This window comes from Marmota marmota, unplaced genomic scaffold (assembly GCF_001458135.2).
Source record: "Marmota marmota marmota unplaced genomic scaffold, marMar, whole genome shotgun sequence".
NCBI classification, from domain to species: domain Eukaryota; kingdom Metazoa; phylum Chordata; class Mammalia; order Rodentia; family Sciuridae; genus Marmota; species Marmota marmota.
In genome coordinates, this window is record NW_026000171.1 from 718,188 (window position 1) to 740,461 (window position 22,274).

At 38.9% G+C, this 22,274-nt stretch overlaps 1 pseudogene; it reads left to right on the forward strand.

Annotated features, from left to right (window-relative positions):
• The window catches only part of LOC107154868, a 38,971-nt pseudogene that overhangs the window by 10,083 nt on the left and 6,614 nt on the right, over positions 1–22,274 (forward strand).

Consider the following 22,274-nt stretch of genomic DNA (forward strand, 5'->3'; position numbering starts at 1 on the left):
TCCATTCCCAGCTTTCCAAGAAATCTCCATACTGCTTTCCAAATTGGCTGCACCAATCTGCAGTCCCACCAGCAATGTACAAGTGTACCCTTTTCCCCACATCCTCGCCAGCACTTGTTGTTGTTTGACTTCCTAATGGCTGCCAATCTTACTGGAGTACTTTCACTCTCTTAATACGGTATTCTTTCAGGTGTCAAATGTAGTTCTTAATGAAGCACAGATTGTCAACATTTTTTGTACACTAAATAGAATCTTTCTACCATAAGAGCTTAAAAATATTCTCCCAGGGTATGCTATACATGTTTAATTCTTTTTCTTTTGCAAAAATTGTACAATCTTTCTGAGGTTGATATTGTAAGGGTGTGTATGATGTGAAGAAAAATTACACATTATTGCTTGGGCAGCAATTTGACTCAGCATCATCACTGAAATGGCTTTTCCCAACCATAGGGTCACCTTTGAAATAAACAGGGTGCAGATTTTCTTACTCATTCTAGTCTGTTCCATTCAGTTCTGTTGTTTGTGTATCCTTACAGCAGTCCTTACACCCTTAATTGTTATAACTTCATAGCATGTCTGAGTAAGTTTCCTTTAAAGATTACTTTACAGTACCTCCTGTAATTGTGTAGACTTTCTTGCCTAATGCATTAGTCATGCTTGGCCATATGCATTTCACATACATTTTAGAAGCAGCTCTATATGTTTACTACAAATAAAAGCATGATGTTATTTAGATTGACATTGGATTTGGACTACACATGAATATGCAGAAAATTGACTTATGAGGAATATCTCTTATATCTCTCAATGATCATACATAGCCTTTATGATGTTTAGTCCTAGGTGTTTTTGTGTTTGAGGCTGTTAATGCTTCTTTTAGTGAAATATTATAAGAATGAGTTTAAATTGTTTTCACTTTTATTTTTGTGTTTGTATGGGGGGTGGATTTTCTTTTTTCTTATTTTTACTTTTTAAATTTTCCTTAAATATATTTTTCTAATTTGTTATACATGACAGTAGAATGTATTTCAATTCATGATACACATATTGGGCACAATTTTTTTATTTCTTTGGTTGTACACAAAGTAGAGTCACACCATTCATGTCTTCATACATGTACTTAGGGTAATGATGTCCACCGCATTCCACCATCTTCCCCACACCCATAGTGCCTCCCTTATGCTCCTTTCCATTTTGCCCTTTTCAAAGTCCCTCCATTCCTCCCATGCCCCCCACCTGCATTCTGAATCAGCATCCACACCTCAGAGAAGACATTTGGCCTTTGATTTGGGGGATTGGGTTACTTCACTTAGCATGTTATTCTCCAACTCCATCCATTTACTTGCACATGCCCTGAGTTTATGGATTCCAACAAAGAATAATTGCCAGGTAACACTAAACCAGATTTCCAAATGCCACTATTTCACTATATTCCCTCCTTCTGACCCATTTATGCCTAAATTTATCAAATCTTTCTGAGTTAGTAGTTAAGAGTAGGTGGATAATGTAATGTGTCCCATTACTCCTAAAATATTTTCAAGAATTTCATATGTAACTACAGTTCTGTTGCCGAATTTCATAAATCCACCTTGATGTAATATGATTATATAGTGTATTATCTGTATATTATCAAATTTTTACCAATTTTACTAAATATGTTATTCATGTTGAACTACATCCCAAAGCAAATACCATCAACTACAATTTTAAATCAAATTAAAGCAAATTTATATTGTTTTCCCAAAGAAAGCTGGCCAGTGGCTGTCTCTCTCTAAGCCGGGCTAGAGATCAGCACCCCAGCTCTTCAGGAACAAGATTTTATAGAAAAAAAAATTGCAAAAGGGGTGTCATGAGAACTTAACAGCTAACAGGATTTGACTAGCAAAATACAAAGGCAGATAGTAGGTTAATGATCTATGTGGCTTAACATTTCAAGGTAGAGAATCAATTCAGTTCCAAACATCAGAATTTATGAGGCACCACTGTGGTTTCAGAGAGGGTTGTTATCTGATCAGGGAGAGCCAGGATTTATGAGGCACTGCTAAGGTTTTATAGAGGGTTGTTATCTGGTCAGAGAAAGCCAGGCATGGGTAAGTTCAAGGCATGAGCAGAAATGCCAAACAAGTTTAGACATCTCAGTAATACACAGTAAAACAGAAATTAATTTTTCATGACTTTGTGATGAGATGGCTCCCAATCTTAAGATGGAATTAGGCTAGGATCATCAATTCACTTTTAAAAAATGTATGGTGATGTGCTGTGTTCAGTTCTCATCTTTATTTATGTTTCTTACTATGAAACTCTTTTAATTTTTCTTTGTATTCCATAGTAAAGATATTTTCAAAGAATACATACCAAAAATTGTATGAAAAGTTCTGATTTTGAGGTATGGTAATAAGCAAAATAAGTAAGTAATAAGATAACTTGTAAATCAATGTTTGAGTCTGTTCTACATAAATGAAAAATTGGCTTTGCCTTTTTTCCAAAGTAGAAATTTAACCTATATATGTTACAGAAATTAATCATGAAACACACATCTTTCTTAACTTCATGCACAAGAATTTTTTGTACCAGATTGGACATATCTAGTACTATAAATATGACCTACACCGTGTAGCAATCTCCTGTCTATTTTCCAATGGACTCCTTTTGGCTTGCACATATGATAGACGACATGGGATCTTGACTTTGTGTATCTGGCTTAGTAAACATAACACAATGTCTTCCAGTTGCATCCATTTTGATGAAAACAGGATTTCGTTCTTCTTTATGGATATATATATATATATATATATATATATATATATATATCTTATACTTTATATATATAACTTATATATATAACATATATAACTCATATATATCTTACATATATATATATCTTATACTTTATATATATAACTTATATATATAACATATATAACTCATATGTATCTTACATATATATATATATATATATATATATCTTATACTTTATATATATAACTTATATATAATATATATATATATATAACTTATACTTTATGAATTTGTCTTTTAGTGAGCAGCTGGGGTGATTCCATACAATAGCTAGACTAAATTGTGCCACAACAAACATGGGAATGCAGGATTACTAAGTTTCATAGTCAATGTAATATTGCTATTTCTGCTTAATAAATTCCCCCCAAGATACCAATTCAAATAAAAATACATTCAATGGGAAATAGAGGGAAGGAGAGGGATAGGAAAACAAAGACAGTGGAATGAATCTGACATAATTTTCCCATGGGCACATATGAAAACATCACAGTGAATCCCACCATCATGTACATCAATAAGAATGTAACTCTAACTGCAATTTTATATTATCCTTGAAACTTTTTCAGAGTTATCAAACTAAGATTAATAAATAAATAAAATGAAAGAAAGAAGGAGATCCAAGATGGTGGTATAGAGAAAGTCTGCATTCTGTGTGGCTATATGACCTGGGATTCCAGCAGTGGGAATACTGTTTCTGTGTGACTTATTGAAACTAGAATTAGACAGAATTAGACAGGCAGTTGGTATAGATAGGTAAATCAAGTCAGGTCAGATCAAGGAGGTCAGTTTGAGTGAGTCCCAGAAGTTGGATACTGCTCCCTTAAGTAAGAATGATTGAGGTAGTTAGATATTTGGCACCATCTAAAAGAAAAACTCTACTTGCAATTCACAAAATATGATATCAGTTTTCAAGATATTTAACAGAATTTCACCTCTTTGGCTCAAACTAAATTATACTTGTGTATTCCCAGGGAAATCAGGCAAACATGCTGAGATTTTCAGAGTTTCTCCTACTACCTTTGAATGAAATTTTTCAATAGGGGAAAATAGCTGATTCTAGTTTTTCTTTTCTCTGAACTTGCCTCCAAAAATTTTGCTGCCCCAAGAGCCATTCAATGCTCTCCAGCAGCACTGATATATTCCAAAGGATAGGCTTAAAACAAAAAAAGCTTAACATAATGAAAAGCAGAAATCTCCATTAGAATATTCAGCTCTGAAGAAAGGAAATCAATCTTTCTTTATTATAGCTTTCACCTCAGATTCCATCAGTAGATTATTATGTACTTTAATTCAGTTTCCTGCTCTCTAATCCCTTCTGTAGGAAACCAGACCCAGCTGCTGTCCCAATGCAATGACTCCTGGTCTGACCCAGCAGGCTCTGTAACCTCAGAAGGCCACTCTGCCAACTGCTCAGGTGAGCAAAGCCTCCAGCACCAGAGCCTTCCCATTCCCTGAGCAAATGCCCACTCACATAACCCTGTCTCTCCTCAGACAGCAGACAGTTCCACCTGGTGGACAGGGGCAGTCACTGTGCAGGGAGAGTGGAGATCCTGCAGCAGGGCTCCTGGGGCTCCATCTCTGATGACAGATGGGACTTGAGTGATGCCCACGTGGTGTGCAGACAGCTGGGCTGTGGAGTGGCCCTGGAGGCCACCATCTCTGCTCACTTTGGAGAGGGATCAGGGCGATCTGGCTGGATGAGCTGAACTGCACAGGAGAGGAGGCCCATGTGTGGCAGTGCCCTTCCCAGGGCTGGGGGCATCACAACTGCAGTCACAAGGAGGATGAGGGGTCATCTGCTCAGGTTTGTGCTGCATACTCTGCACAGGTGGGAGATAGCAGGAGAGGGTCTCAAGGTGGTGTTTGAGCCCCAAAGCAGTGGTTTGGACAGGGCAGAGGAAAAGAACAGTACCTGTCCTTCCAGCAGAGAAGATGAGGTACTTTCATATGCTGCTGCAGCAGCTGAGCTTCTGTTCCCCCCTTCTCAGTCCTGTCTCCTGACACAGTCATTCTCTTCATTGCCCATTTAATGCAGTCATTTCTTACCTGTTGTTGTGAAGTCCTGATCCACTAAATTAGTTTTTTTTTATTTCTGCTATAACAAGGTAGTATAGACTGAATGACTCAAAACAACACATATGTGTAATCTTACAGTGTGTAGGTTAGAATACTGACCTGGGTCTGTCTTGGCTATATACAAGGTGTCATCAGGCTGCAACAGCTGAAGCTCTCAGAAGACTCTTTTCTTGCCATTTTCATTTTCTACAAGTTGCCTGAATTCTTTGTCTCATGACCACTACCTTCTTCAAACCAACAGTATCACAACACACTGAGCAACATCTTGCTTGGATGAGGGTCAGAAGGAATTATCTTCTTTTGAGAACACAGTCTAAGGATATGATTCTGTTGCACACCCTTATTAATCCAGGATAATCCATGAAAGGATCTATTATTACTCATGTCTGCAAAGCCCTTTTATAATAAGGTAAAATCATCATAGGCTCCGTGAGAGGACATTTTTGGAGCTCCACTATTCTGCCACCCTTCTGTCCATATTCTGTTTCTAGGATCTGTCAAGTAGTTCCTCAGATAGTAGATAAAGAGTTCACTTCCAGCAGAGCCCCCAGGTCAGTGTTTCTGCCTATTGATTTGCTAAGTTACACTGTTGTAGAAACAGAAAGAGACGTACAAGTTAGAAAAAAGGTTATAAGGACATAACTTCCAGTCTTGCCCCTGGTGGGCACTTCTTTAGCAGAGTAACAATGAACTTTCTCTACTCAGGAATAAAGGAAAAAAACATCAATAAGACTTCAATACACACTGAGCCCTAATGTTTCCCCTTCCATTTCAGAGTTCCAGTTCAGATTGGTAAGCAAGGACCAGGAGTGTGCTGGGTGGCTGGAGGTTTTCTACAACAACACCTGGGGCAGTGTCTGCCACAGCCCCATGGAGGCTATGACTTTGTCCATGATCTGCAGACAGCTTGGCTGTGGGAACACTGGGACTCTGGATTTCTTGGTTCCTTCCAGGGAAGGTTCTAGATCCCACAGGGTAGATGGAATCCACTGTCGGGAAACTGATACCTCTCTCTGGCAGTGTTCTTCTGACCCCTGGAAACACCAATCTTGCTCTCCAAAGGAGAAAGCTCATATCACATGTGCAGGTGCCCTACTGTCTATTTCTATGTGTTTGTCCTATGCCTGTAGGTTGTTATTAGGAAAGGTTCACATATTCAAACACAATGGATGAGTTGAAATAAGTCTACAAAATGAATACCGGATGGGGATTACTTGATCCCACTGTTGCAGTCCCATTTCAAAGGCAGATGTAAGGAAACCATTGATAATACCAATTTATGTGCAAAGAACCAGAGACTAAATTGACAACATGGGATCATGAAGTTATACTCTGATGTACATTATTAGCAATTAGCTCATGCAGTATTAAGTTGTGTTAATTAATCTGTATTTCCTTAGTGAGAGGGTGAATGACTGGACGTTAGTTATACACATTGCTTGCTATATGCTATCACTTTGTTCTCACAGACACAATCAACTCTTGGTAGGTACCATGGTGATCATTTATTTCACATGAGGAAATTGAGGTTAGGAGTAAACATTTCATCTTTCTCACAATTTAAATTTAGTGAGTGGCAACTTGGGGAATCTAATACAGTAGGATGTTTACTCTGGAATCCATCACCAGAAAACTTCTCAGATTAGTTTGTTGATGGTAAGTAATTGAGTGATTTATAGGTAGAAACTTAATTCCAGGCCGGAGGACAGATGCAAGGAGGAGATACCACCCCTCCTATCATGCAGTTTGCACTCCAGCCTAATGAAACACACCCTGCATAAATCTGAGTGTCATGAAGATATTGTAGGTGCTGTGGAAATATGTACATTGAGGAAGAGAGAAATCATATTTAAGTTGAAACCTAAAGGACTAGAAGTCCAATGCAGAATGAAAGTAGAACATTGGGTCAGTGTAAATATTGAGGTAAGAAGAGCATGGTGACCTTGATGTACTGATAAAATCCCATCATGAGCAAAGCAGGAGCAGGGTGGAAAGAGAGATGCATGATTACCTGGATGCATAATAAAAGCTAGAGTCCTCTCCAAAGCATGTATTAGAAAACAATCCTGTTGAAAAGCTGTTTATTTATCTTCTCATTTGCATATCATGGGGAATTTCTGTGAGGTGAGGGGCCTGGTCTCCCTTATTTTTGTCTTGAATTGACCTTCTCACAGTCCAAGTGGTCTTGGTTGATACTACTGCCTCTAAACCTTTATCCATATCCTATTGCAAACAAGTATGCCACTTCAATCCTGTCCCAGAAAACATTCCATGGGGCTTGTTGGCAATTGGAGCCTAACATCTTCTAATTTTTTAAGACCTATTATGTCCCATTCAGTTTCATGTTCTGAGAAAAACCTGTCTGTCCTCTGAGAACAATGATGTCCTTGTCATTGGGAGGCTCTGTGCTTCCCTTTAAATGGGATATTTCTGAGACAAATTTTAGAGGAAGTATATTCTTGCTTTACTTTGTCATTTTCAACAATTTCTTTTCTTTTTTGTTTCCATATCCAAATACTTGAAATTTGCTCCCTGAGGTGGCTAGTGCCACCACTTCTGTTGATGTCATTCTCCCAACTGATCACTCCCCCTCATCCAGGAAGGCTGCAGTACCAGTCTCCCCAGGCTCCTCATTCTCCTGTTCTGCTGCCAGCATAATTGAATACAACTGAGATAACATCCTGGCCTCTCCATCCCTGACTACCTCCCTTTGAAGCATCCCTCATACCCCATCTGCTTTATGGCCACACTATTGACCATCACTAGCTGTCCAGCTTGAGATCCTGATTGCATTGTTCCTTCTCTGACTATTGATACTTCTCCTTGTGGCACATACTCTTGATGCTCCTTTCCCAGATATTTTATCTTCATGCAGCTTCCAAGTGTTTTCCTTTTTCATATTTTCAGTTTTCCACTCTCCTCAGGAATGCACATGCTTTTCTTACCCTGATTAGTCAATATGATGCCCCATTATAATCCTCCACCTTCAAGGACACTCAACTCCATGGTTTCATCTGTAAGTCAAAGACAAAAATAATCTTACCACTCAGTTAATCTCATCAGGGGATTAATTCACTGATTGGGTTAAGACTCATAACCCAATCATTTATCTTCTAAAACTTCTTGCATTGTCTCAACAGGAGCTTTCAGGGGACACCGATCATCCAAACCAAAACATCCACCAAGGCTTGTGCAGGGCTAGGTCATGGCTAAAATAAGGTACATCCTCATTCTAGTGTCTGGTTGTGTAACTCAGTGGCAAAGTACATCCAACCTGTTCAAGTTTCTTGGCTTGATAAACATAACTCAGAAAGAAGAAAGTGAATAATAGCAGTATCTACCACATAAACAAATCAGCTGTATAAATACAATAATAATCAATTAAACTTAATAAAAACTAAAAAAAATTAGTAACAATAGATTAGGCAAAGAATAAACAGAATAAATGAGAATGTAAATTAATAAAAGGAAATTAATTATGTAAATCAAAGATGAGAAATAAGAAAAGAGAAAAATCCATTTGAAGAATTTACAAATGCATTAAATACAGAGTAGTAAGGAAAATATAACAATATGTGTGTGTGTATACACTTTTTAAATGCATAAAAAATTCCTCCCAGACAAAATACTTTCATAAAGACAACCCATTTTTGGTTATTTAACAATTGAATCCATCAGAAATACTAAGTTAGTAGCCTAAAAAGTGAAACCAATCATAGTTCCTTTGAGTTCCCATCAAGATGAATTAGGATATTGTGTGATATGCTGGCTGCACTGAGCTTCTCATTTCCTGCCATGGAGGTTAAGGGAATATTGATGGGGCAGGCCATATTCATGCTGGATAAATTCTATTTTCAAACCTGGGTGTATGGCAAAAGTCAAAATCATCCAAGCCTTTCCTTCAGTAGTTTCTGGACCCAAATGGTAGGCACACACTATTCCAAAGACTCATGCTCATGGGGGAGTGCCGAGTGTCCTAGCCATGGTAAATCCCTGGAATGCCTGTGAAAAGTGGTGTAAGCTCTCCAACCACTGAGCTCCACGCTAAAGATAGGCCATGGGAATAGGGTGAATCACCAGATGTGGTCTCTGAGCTATCAGACATGGCTTCCATGTGCAACCACATGAGACTGAAATCACTCCTCCTCACATAGAGAAAGACCACATGTTAGTGAGGCCTCTAGGCTCTTCTGTGCCACTCTGTCACTGGGTTTGTGAAAGTCAGTCTTCCTATCTAAGACTGTAGGTGCTCACTTCCTTCACAGAATCAATGTGGAGGGTGGCCCAGGGACCTGGAATTATGAATAATCCATGTTTTATAATCCTAGCACAGTTTATCCCCTACAATAGGACCCATGTCAAGATAATCCCAGGTTATAGCACTCTTGTTGAGCAATGTGATGGATTCCTTTTCCAAAGCTCTCTTGTTGTGCAGGAGGAGTCCCTCTCAGAAACTCTCCCCCCAAACTTGTTCTAAAGCTTGCAAGAACCATGTGTTTTTCCAATGGTTATCCATTACATGGATACACCTGGAGTTGAAGTTGTAAATTGCTTTATACTTTTCTCTGGGCTGCCTTAATGATTCTCCATATCATTAACATTTCTCATCATTTCTTTATTGGTTCCCAGTGTTTTTCCTCTTTCTCTTCTCAGAATACAGTTTTTCCTGTGTTCCTGACTCTTTTCACTCACAGAGTCATAAATAGTTGCTGCAGTCTGGCTGGGAAAAATAACTGGGGGGTGACAAGCAACTTGTGAAGGTTGAAACATCGGGAGCCCCTTTACTGTAGGACAACAGAGGTATTTATACCTAACTCATTATACACAGCTTGTTTCAATTAATATCATCTAGATACATCAATTAGTCATTAAGGAATCCTCATCATCTTAATAATTACACACAGCTTAACTTAATTAACATCATCTAGATACAGCAGTCAGTCATTAAGGAATCTTCATCATCTTAATGGCTCGCTGGCATTACTTCTCAAACCACTCCTCCTGGCAAAGTGCCAGGTGCAATCTTGACTTGTCTGTGGCCCTCAACATCTCCCCCTTTTGTTTAATTGAACAACAAGTATGTGGCTTAGGGACCATGCCTGTTTTAGGTTGTCCAATACAACATATGGTCCTTACCTGTCATTGGATGGTCTGACCTCAAATCGTCAGCCTCCTGTCTTAGGTTGCTACCATTGTAATTCGATCTTACCTGTCTTTGACTACCAGCCCAACACACTCAGCCATACTTGTGGATAACTACCATAGTGGTTTTTACACAAACACCATAAATAATCTGCTACAAGCAGAAGGGGAGGATACAAAATGCCACGATACCAAGCCAATTGATGACTCCTTTTGGAAAAATTGTACCACCGATGACACCGTCAGCAAAGATACCCTGGCACCATTACAATTTGCTGTCTCAATAGATTACATAGTTCCTGGGCTTTTTTCAACATATGCCCTAACCGTTCTTGGTTCCACTGCAGTGCCTCCTTCCCTTAGCAATTTACTCAACACCCCTACCATATTTTCATAACAAAGACAATACAACACACAAAGACAAAACAAGACAAAAACACACTGTATCAACCTTCTCCATTTTCTTGAAATGGCCATCCTTCCTCTCGCCCTATCTGCTTCTAGGGACGAGCAGCTTTGCTCCCATCCTATCTATTTCTAGGGATGGGCAGCTTTTCCTGTCACTTACCCCCTAGCATCCCGAGGTTCCCCATATGGGCCACTATTTGCTGCAGTCTGGCTGGGCAAAATAACCGGGGGGTGACAAGCAACTTGTGAAGGTTGAAACATCGGGAGCCCCTTTACTGTAGGACAACAGAGGTATTTATACCTAACTCATTATACACAGCTTGTTTCAATTAACATCATCTAGATACATCAATTAGTCATTAAGGAATCCTCATCATCTTAATAATTACACACAGCTTAACTTAATTAACATCATCTAGATACAGCAGTCAGTCATTAAGGAATCTCCATCATCTTAATGGCTCACTGGCATTACTTCTCAAACCACTCCTCCTGGCAAAGTGCCAGGTGCCATCTTGACTTATCTGTGGCCCTCAACAAATAGTGTAGTTCTGTTCTGCTATTTGATTCCTCATCAAGAATACCTGGCAGGAAGTCCAAGCATAGATTAAATATATTTAGAGGAACATGTAGCATTCTATAATTCCCAGTGTCATTTGGGCAATGTCAATATCTTACATCATCTATTTAGGGAGGTTGCCCAATCTACCTAAAGTGAATGCAAATTTAAAATTGCATACCCATATTTTAACTCTGAAGGCTAGAACCATTACTGAAATATATTGCATTAACTATGGTTTGTTTTATGATCCATTTATTTTTCAGTCTTAATTACATTTTTTTTACTGGATTCATGACTGTCAACTAAGACTTCTGATGATCTCATCCCATTTCTCACTCCATCTTCTGTGCTCTGACCCTTCCAATCTCAGGTCATGGGTCCTGAAGCATATATCCTCAAGAAGCCAATTCAGATACTGGCCCATTACAGTAACTCATAGAAATCATTCAGAAAAGACACATTCGGCTATTCAAATTAAAAAACCTGGCATTTCTCATTTTTTTTGTCACATCATATACAGAATTCTACCAATAACAAATTTTATTCTGATCAGTTACATGATAACTTCTATTGAGACTACTCACTTGATTATACTGTAGTTAATTCCATTTCTTATTTTTTCACAATTAATTCTCCTACAAGTGATGGTAGAACTAAGACTTACCCGCTCCTAGTATAATGAATAACTCCATGTCTTACACCACAGCACTGCATTCTGAAAGTAGATTCTCCAACTGATTTGTTGAAGGAGGGAGTACCACATGACAGTAGAAACCTTCTCATTCTCTTTGTCAATACAACCATTGACATGAGTCTTTCTTCTCAAAGAGCCCACAACTCCACCTGGTGGATGGTGTCAGTAGCTGTGCAGGCAGAGTGGAGATCCTACACCAGCATTCCTGGGGAACTGTCTGTCATAACAGCTGGGACCTGAAAGACACAGATGTGGTGTGCAGACAAATGGGCTGTGGAGTGGCCTTCAATGCCTTGCTCTATGCAGAATTTGGACTGGGATCTGGGCCCATCTGACTGACGGACCTGGCGTGCACAGGAGAGGAGGCCTACTTGTGGAAGTGCCCTGTCCTGGGCCAGGGAGCGAACAACTGCAGGCACTCTAAAGATGTAGGAGTCATCTGCTCAGGTATGGTCAGTGCATTCTCCACTACCTAAGAGAATGGAAAGTTCCAGGAATAGTGTCTGATCCCTGGGGAAATAAAGAATGAATTGTCCAGAGAGAAGTAGGATGTCCTTTCCTGAATCAGTAGATTCAGGGATGGCAGTGGATGATGATCTTCATTTATTACAGTCTTTTTTTAAATCCCAAATATTGTCTTTTCCCTTCTTTTCCACTCTTACTTGACAAGATTTTTTTGTAGAGTATTGTATTTCAATTTAAAATCAATCATCATAATTTTGTTTCTCTAATTTACTATTTTTAGGATTACATACAAAATTAGCACACACACTCTGTTTGCAGCAGTTTTCAAAGGACAGAGAAGAATAAGGTCCTACTTTCCTCAGTTGAATTGAGTGGTGTATATATACAGTCAGAAGTATTTTTGCACTGGGTTAGTATTTATTTGGGCACAGGGATGGGATTAAACACATCACTGGGGAATTTATGGATTATGGGAAAGTTGCAATTCTCCTTTCCAGATTTAGACATCAGAATTATCTGCTCATTGTCAGGAAGGGACAGAGCAACTGTGAGCACTTTGCTCTGAGTCACAATTTCTCCTTTCTTTACTACAATAGATTCTCTCTACATTTCTTTTTCAAGAAACTTGTGCATAAACTCATCTTGGGAGGTGAATTGAACACTGTGCTTCCAGATCAATGTAGAAAGCAATAAAATATAAATGCTTATTTATTATGGTAAGAGATTACATAGTTTAAGACTCAAATTAAGGTGTTTATTCAGTGATCTACCACAAATACACCACATAAACTGTTTTTACACACAAAATGGTTTGATATGAGAAAATAAACTATGTGTATGAAAAGAAAAAGACCCAGGTAAGTGCCTGCTTTTAAAAATATATATGTTTTTAGTTATAGATGGACAAAATACCTTTATTTTATTTATTTACTTTTATGTTGTGCTGAGGATAGAACCCAGTGCCTCATATGTGCAAAGCAAGTGCTCCACCACTGAGCTACAACCCCAGCCCAAGGGCCAGCACAAATGCCTACTTTTTTGATAATAAAAAGAAAAGACCCTGTTGTGAAGGAGAGAGGAAAATAAGAGTTGCCCTTTCCCTTAATCCAAGCAGCCCAGCATGAAGGAAGATGCACCCTTGTTGGGAAATGGAAAGGTAATTACATCCAGGCCTCAGACTTGAAACTCAGAACTAAGTTGGTGCCCAGTAGAGCCCAACAATCCTTGTTCCCATGCCAGTAATCTCAGACAGAGACTCTGTAACTGTGTTTGTTGGGCAGCAAAGAGACTGTCTCCACTACCACTCCTCCAAACTATCTTGACAGAAGGAAAATCAACACTTCACTTGCTAAGGAGCAGGACACAAGAGAAGAAACAGGATTTTGTTTTAGGGCACAATGCCAGGCCCATCATGGTGACACTCAGCACTCAGTAGGGATTACAGTCCTCAAAGGTGGGACAGAACTCATAGAGAGAGCAAGACCTGTGTGCTGGTGGGACACACTCAAGAAGAGCCTGTGGTTGGTTGCAGGAGTCTTGGACAATGAGTCCACTTCACCAGTAGGCAACTGAAGACCTTGGTCACAGCACTGAGGGCCTTGGTCCCCCCTGGTTCTATGTTGCCTTGGCAGGCTGTGGCCTCAGTGTGTGACATAGCATTGCAGCATTTGTGGCCACAGGACCTCCCTCCTCATTGCTTCCCAAAGCACCAGGCAGCACACTATGGAGAGATTTAAGTCTCTGCTTAGGGGTGAAAATTCCAGATTTGACCTGGACCCTTTGAGCTCTTATCATTACATATTATAATACAGTTCTCAGGGATGAAAGATAAAGAGTCTCAAGGAATCAAGACAAAAGAAACAAACAACATATAAGGATGTCCTAATTCATCTGGCAGTGAACTTCCCAACAGGAAAGATGAGGAACAGAAGTGAGTGCCATGAGATTTTCATAGAATTGAAGAAAAAAATCTTCCAATAAAAAAATACAGAACATGCCAAAACTGTACTTTTCAAACAATGGAAATACAAAGATATTATCAGATAGCCCCACCCCCCCAAAATTCTCACACAATACAGCAATCCACTGCTGAGCATACATTCAAAGGAAATGAAATCAAGATATTGAAAAGACATCTGTACTCCCATATTTATTGCAGCATAACTGACAGTAACTAAGAAGTGGAAACAATCTAAGAGTCCATCAACTAACAAATGGATACAATGAAGTATATTTGCATAATGGAATACTCTTCAGCCAAAAAGAAAAGAAAAGGAATGAAAACCTTGACCTGAAAATCATTAGATTAAGTGAAATAACTCAGGCCATGAAGAACAAGGGTCTTGTAATCTCATTATATGTCAAATATGAAAGATTTGATCTAATAAAAGTTTAGAAGTTTAAACTAGAATTGTGATTACTATAGGATGGAAAGTGTAGGGGTTAGAAATGTAAGGCTACAGAATGATCAATCTCTTATAGGTTTTACTTAGATAGGAACAAGAAGTTCTGGTGCACCATTGCATAGTTGGGTGACTGTAGATAACAATAAGAAACTTATTTCAAAAAGCAAGAAGAGAGCATATTGAAAATTTCCACAGAAAAAAATGAACAGTGTTTGAGCAAACAAGATAACACAATGTACACATGCATCAAGAGATCTATTTACTCCATTAATAGGTATACTATTTATGTTCAAGGTATCAGTTGAAATAAATTTAATTTAAATGAAAAAAGGAGGAAAATGCTACAGGTGACAAGATATGGGGGAAGGTTATGTAGTTTATATGTGATGATGCAGTAATACAAGAGAGGTGCACTGAGAGGTAAATTTGATAAGAATAAGAAGGGAACAAATAGAACATTCTGAGAAAGACAGAGGAAGCTTACAGTGCCTGGGCTTTAAGACCCTGGTTTAGGGTGGTGACTCCGTGTACATTTGTGTGAATTCTGTACTCCCTCACTATATAAAAGAAGAAGAATGAATTGTAAGAGTGACTCAAAGATGAGGTATTGATGACAGAATGGGGAGAGAAAAGGCCTCATGGATGACACCTTTTAAGACATGAAACTTGCCCAAGGAAGCAATGTGTCTTTGAAGAAAGAATCAGTCAAGGATATATCTAACTCCAACTTTTTAATTTACTCTAGTGAGCATGAGTCATGTGAATCAGTGGACCTCTGCAGAAGCAATTTTTCTTTCTTTTCCCAACCAGATTGCTCATAAAGTTCAAATGGCTTGAAATGGTTTGTTTTTGTCTGCATTGTTTCCTTGAAATATTCACACCCAGCACCTAAAAATATTTCTTTAACATAGCAAATTCTGAAAAAAAAATTAGTATTTGAATTAGAAAACAGGGAAGCAGACTCTGAATACTCTCCTCAAATACCTGTTTCCTCTATCAGGCCTCAGTGGAAAGTTTAGATTATGTCTCATTTGAAAACCCCTCTGTCCCCTTTTACCTTTCCTGGTTACAAACATTTTGCCAATTGTGGGGCCTCCAATGATTACTCTCCTTATCCTCTTCCTGTGCCTCAAAGGGAAATTCATGCAGCAGCTTTCAGAGATGACTGGGAAGCCCAAGAATACAGGGACAGTTGGGTTTTCAAAGAAGATACTGGGATCTGTGTGGACCTCTACCTGGCCAATGTCTCCACATCTGATGGAGACATTCCTATCTATTCAGATGACACAGTTCTGTACCCTAAAATTATAGTAAGATTGTGAAGTCATGGATGAGGAAACAGATGGATACAGAAACAAGGCTTATGATCAAAACCCTAGAGAACTGATTGTATGAAGATGAGTCCCAGCTACAGCAGGGTTCAGGAAGCAATCTTGCTTTTAGTGATAGAAACAAAAGTGAGATCTTGATGAAAGATGTTGAAAATCAACCTGGCCACCCTGCCTCTTTGGTTTACCTGGATCAAACTGAGCCCGAAAGTTCTAATAGTGATGGGAAGTCAGAGAGGTCATTTCCACAAGATGAAAGCGCCCTGGTTTTCTTAAAGCTGGATGTGGAGAATTGGGGATCTCCCAGGAGCTGATACAGGTACATAAATAGTAGTTTCCTGAAGACAAGGTCCCTACAAGCCCTTCTTGGACTTGACTGAAGTGTTTTTGCAAATGAATCCAGTTTGTAAAGTGGAGGCCACCTCTGTGAAATAAGAGTAGAAATGAGCAAAGAAAATGATATATTCTCAATGACAGGGGTTGGCGGATGAAGTAGGGGGCAGCTGAGATGCTGGGAAGTTGAAGCCAGAGGAACTGTTGCTGAGAGGCAGAAATGAGGTCATGGTGGAAAGATCTGGATGGCACAATGTCTCTAACCTCTACCAAGTCACTTATTCTCACCAGGTCTGTCTTCTCTGTCAAGACATAAGGATGTAGCATATAAGCATCTTCAACAGTATATCATTTTTAGCAACTTATAACACATTTAACACTGTCAACAGCATTTATCACTGTGGATCTTTAAGTAGCCATGAAAAAGGCCGTTATGTCGAGGAATTTAGGGTACTAGACAATTCAGATAGAGAGTTTTAGGAAGGGAAATTGAGACTGAGGATGAATTTAATATAAACACCACAGTACTTTATTTATGTATACAGGAATATAACACCCAGACCTTGACTGTGAGCTACCCATCTATTTCTCCCTATTAGAGAAGCCACCAAAAGAGTCATTTTCTGCCATGTGCCAAACACACACTCTGCACCTTCAGTTCTTTTTAGTGCCAATCCTGCAAATTTTTTACGCCACAGAGCAGGACCATATTCCTTGGTTGGTTACTGTGGGCTTTGATGCATCCTCCTTTTGGACTGAAGCATGAGTGTGTCTCTAATTCTTTCTGATTTATGACACAAAAAGAAAAATTTGTTCTTTAGTGTTCAATATGTAATGTCAAACATTAAGGTTTTGAAGTTACTTTTAATTTTTGCTGTGTTGGTCCTTTGAAGTTTTCATGGAATTTGTTGAATTGTGTTAATTCTCCATTCAGTGGTTCTTGGTAAAATTGTTCTTTCTCTACTATGCCTCCTATATACGCATAAGTCCTAATATCTTTCAGGTGAGATTTGGAAGAACAATTTCCTTTAAAAGGACAAGGAGCTGGAGAGTAGCCTTTAGTGTCAGCCCAGTCTTCACCCTGAAAATTCAACACCTGTCCTCAGATGAGTGGCTCTGGTGAACCCAAAATCAATGTACCTCACATGACAATATCTATGGAATTATTTCAACATTAAGACATCACATATCATGAAAATGCCCATCTCATGCAGATATTGAAATGTCCTTACCATGCCTCATGTAATTTCAATTGGTGGTCATGACTGAAACAACATGCAACCATGGGGATAAATAAAGAACTACTTCTTCTTTTCTTTTCACATCATCTTTGCCAATCACTGCTTTCTCTATAGGGACTAAGGCGAACGTGCCTCCTCTTACCAGTCCTACTACTCCTGGAACAGATGATTAGACTGGGATGTGGCTCTATTCTCTAAGTGTGATGCATCACAGGAGGAGATTCAAAAATCTTCACTGAAGCATCACAGATTTAGAAGAAGAGCCAGTTACTATAGCAGAAAGGATGTGAGGAATTTTCATCTTGCTGTTTTGCATTGAATTCTTCAGTCATATTCTAAAGTCTGTCATCCATACTCTTAATCCAACCTGACCCATGTCCTCAGAAGAGGGAACATAGTGACAGACACAGAGAAGAGGGACAGGTAAGCACTGAGACAGCAACTACAATGATACATCTTTGAGCCAAGGCACACCAAGGACTGTCATTGACCAGCAAAAGTGAGGGAGGGCAAGGAAGGATCCCCTCCTGCAGTCTTGAGAGAAGGAGCCAACCTCACTAAAACTCTCATTCCCTACTTTTGTCCTCCACAACTTTGAGGTAGAAAAATTGTGTTTTAATCAAAATCATCATCAGTAATGACATTGATTCCTTACCCAATTCTAGACCAATGAAAGGATTTGTGTTATATGAGATAATTCAAAGACTTTAGTCAATATGGAAAAGTCATGTTAGAGGACATACTGAAAATGTTATATTAAAAAGAAAGCCCTAGAATGGGTCTTCTTTATATCCACTCTGATATTTTCTAAAGAGTGGGTATCATTTGTTCTCCATGAGTTATGACTCTTTTTAATATTTATTTTTTAGTTGTAGTTGGACACAATACTTTTATTTCAGTTATTTATTTTTATGTGGTGCTGAAGATCCAACCCAGGGTCTTTCACGTGCAAAGGGATTACTCTCTGCTAAGCCACAACCCCAACCCGGTGTTTTGACTCTTTTTGACATATACATATTTGACTATACAGGAAAATACCAAACAAAGACTAATTTTCTTTTATTTAATATCTATCCCTAAAATATCTAACACTATAAGCATATATAGTCTAATAATTTTAAAATATTATTATTTAAAATTAAATGTAGGTATGTGAATGATTTTATGAGTACTGAATTTCACATACATATACACATGTTTGTATTCAATTCCAATCCACTCTAAGCTTATTATTTAATAAAAACATAATTTTTAATATTTTTTAACATATTTCATACATAATTGTTCCCTTCACACCAGCCTTCTGTCATAAATGTCCTTGATTCATGGACACACTTAATTTTTATCAAGAAATATAAAGTCCTATGGAAAACAGAATTAACAACTTGGATATTAAACTGTTTCAGCAAATAAGTGCATTTCCTAAAGGAAACAGAATTAACCATTAAAAGGATAATATAGTTATTAAACACCATCATAAAATTATTGTAGTTGCATTTACATGGATCCCACATATTTGCTCATCCTAATATTCTGCTGAGCATCTCTTTCTTTGGGAAGCCAGTCCTCATGATAATAATTAGGTGCATTTGATGTGCTCATTCATACCATTCTACCCACTCTGGTTATAGTGGTGGGCCAATAATACAGGTAGAGACAGGTGAAGTCTTTTCCCTAATTTTACCCTCTTGTGGATCCAGCAGCGCACCAGGACCCACATTCTCAGCTCTATGTGTAAGTTAGTTCTGAAGAGCTAAGAAAAAGAAGCAGGGATTGGGAAGGAATACGGGGATTGGGGGTCTTGGAAGCCTTAGGTCCCTATTCATCACACTTCATGTGAACTCTTCCAGGCTTGTGCATCAAATTTATTTGAATTGGTTCACCTATTGTGGTTTTGTTTTATTTTTCATTTATTTAATTTTATATTTATGAAATTTATCCACACTTGACTGAACAGATCATTTTATTGCAATCCATCCTATTTATATGTACACCATTTTTAAAAATTCAGTTTACATTCATTGTTGGGAGCTTGAGTTGCATAACTCTCACAGAAGAAAAACGTAACCTGAAGATGACAGCCTCCCAGGTGAGACAGAGAGCTGAGGCTGAATTGTTTGTAATAAAAATTTTCAGTAAGAGATTCAGCATTGGATATTATATTTAATGTTTTATTTTTCAAAAAATCCTCACACATTATGTGTGCTTCATATTGTGCCTCAAAGTCAAATTAGAAGTTTCCACTGTAAATGGTGTTTATGGTCTTGAGGGAAAAATGCACAGCAGTTATCTTAGGAGACCATATAAAACAGATATTGTTGATAAGTTCTACCAATTTAGGCCTCTTAAATAATCTTGAGGCCTTGAAGTCTTCCATTCTCTAAGATTCTAAAGGGAGGGCTACTATGAACAAATAGTTGGCAATTATGTGTCCATACACTATAGACACGGATGAAACAACCTCAACATTCAAACCGCTAAGATTTCAAGATTCTAGGTTGTGCAGACTGAGTGGTAGGTTCAATATGGCACCTTAATTTTACTTGAGAATATATTCTTTATAAGAAAGACTGGTGAAAGGAAGAGTGAACAGTAAAATTGTGGTACTATTTATCTCAACCATCTGGTAATGAAAATGAGGAAGGGGAACTTTTTTTCTCCACATATCTTTATAACATTGACATATTACCAAAATTGATATATAATTTTGCAAATAGAACTAATGAGGATTTCTAAACAAGTATGATATATGAATTGCCTATTTTACTGAAGAACTGTGGACCATGATAATACCACTTTCAATAGAAACGTTTTTGGGTTTATAGAACAATGTATACTAGCATCTAAACCATACTTTGACTGTTGTGTTTATATTTCATTAAGTGTAACAGAGTAAATAATCGTCCAAAAATACTGTCTGTATTGATGGTAGCTGGCTCTAATGTATAAATCATGTCTTTTTCAAAAAGTTGTTTCAAGGATTTTTGACATATGTTACTTTATAATACAATGCTCAGAACATAACAAATCCTCAGTGTGTTTTTAAAGGTAAATAAGTGTATTGCTGAGTTTGTAACAATACTGCTCATTGAAGATCTCAGGATCTCTGTTCTGTACAATGACAGATGCTTAGTTGAGCATCTCAGTATATGTACTTGAATAATTTTTCTCTTTGCCCTCTCAGGCTATGGCAGGATTAGGTCTCAATCATCAGTGAAGAATAGCAGAGTAAAGGTGAAACCTGAATTGGGTGATCTATTTCTTTATCTGAAATGCTTCCAATTGTTATTAATGAAAATTATACAAATGTCTCTGCAAACGGTTTGACATTGCAATAGAATTCAGTGCCCAAGACAAAGATTCCCTCTTAATATTTTATCTAGAGGGCACTGTACTAAGATATCACAGTGGATTATCTAAGAGAGAATTGGGATGTAATGTTCTATCTCAACTCAGACATTCTAACTCTTGGATACTAGAAATGGGCCATATAGAATGAAAAAAGAAAAATAAAAAGGAAATAATGCCACTGAAGGCAAGACTGTGTTTCTATTTGAGCTGAAACTACAATCAGTCATGCAAAACTGGTGGCCTTCTCTGGTGGTGCTGATGTTGACCTTTAATGTGAAGGTGGAACTGTGTGAAAACCAGAGTTCATAGAGAAGAAGACCTGGTTGCATCCACAGGCAGAGCCTTCAGACAGTCAGGTTTCTGTTCTGGAGGCTGATATTTGTTGTTTCTGTCACTGGATAACTGTACTAATCACTAATTTTTATGATGAACCTGCAAGTCTCATACTCTTTAAAATATAACCTCCAAAAACGGGAAGATGGCGGTGAAGGGAGTGCATTACCCCCGTGTACCGCGTCACTGTGTGGGAGAATGATGAGTTAGAAAAGCTAAAAGCTATCTTGTTAGGAATTTACAGCAAAATTGTGGTGCTCCAAAACCTAGAGGAAGGATTTCCATCGCACGAGGATCAGCTACGGGGGCTCAAACGTGAGAGATTTGTCCGCACGGAGGGTCACGCTGCTTATTCAGCAAATCGCCCCATGGCTAGAGTCTGCGGCGTGCGCTGGGAAACGAGGAGATAGCAACGCAAAGATACAGCGCTGCAGTTTCCGCAGGCTTCTGCCAGCTGTGCAATCACCGTACTAAGTGCTGAATTCTGGGTTTGAGACAGGAGAAGGAAGCGGTCCAATTCGGTTCTCAACACTGGTCAGACCACAGAGGAAGCCAGCGGCCACCATCTTGGAGAGCTGACGTCACCATCCCTGTTTTCCACTGATCGCAGCTCATTCAGCCATAGAACAGGTAATTTCAGGCTGCCATTCGCCTGCGGCTCGCAGACAACTTACTCAGGCTCAGTGCTAAATAGCCCGCAGAAACTGTTTCTTGGAGCCTGCTCCTATCAGAACATACACAGAGCACAGAGCGGCCGAATTCCGGCTCCCGGAACTGCTCTGGCCCAGGGCTAAAGAATCCGCGGAAACTGCTTCTTGGTCCGGGTCCTGCTGAATACTGTGGAGGTAAATACCAACCAAGCCTTCATAGGCAGTGGCAACAGGATTGAGACGGGGCTTGTGAGGGCCGGTCAGGACTCACCCATTGCTTTGGTCACCCGGCAAAGGGAACGAAATGCTGCCATTCGCATGGGATACCAACATGGCAGAGATCTGATGTCATCAGAAAGCGGCGGTGGAGAGAACTTCATCGATACCAGCGGTGACAGAAACAGTTGGTCTCCTGGTAAAGAAAGTGAGTCACAAACACCCGAGTCTCTCTCACTTTGTCATCAAGCCAGAGGGGCAGAGCAGAGCC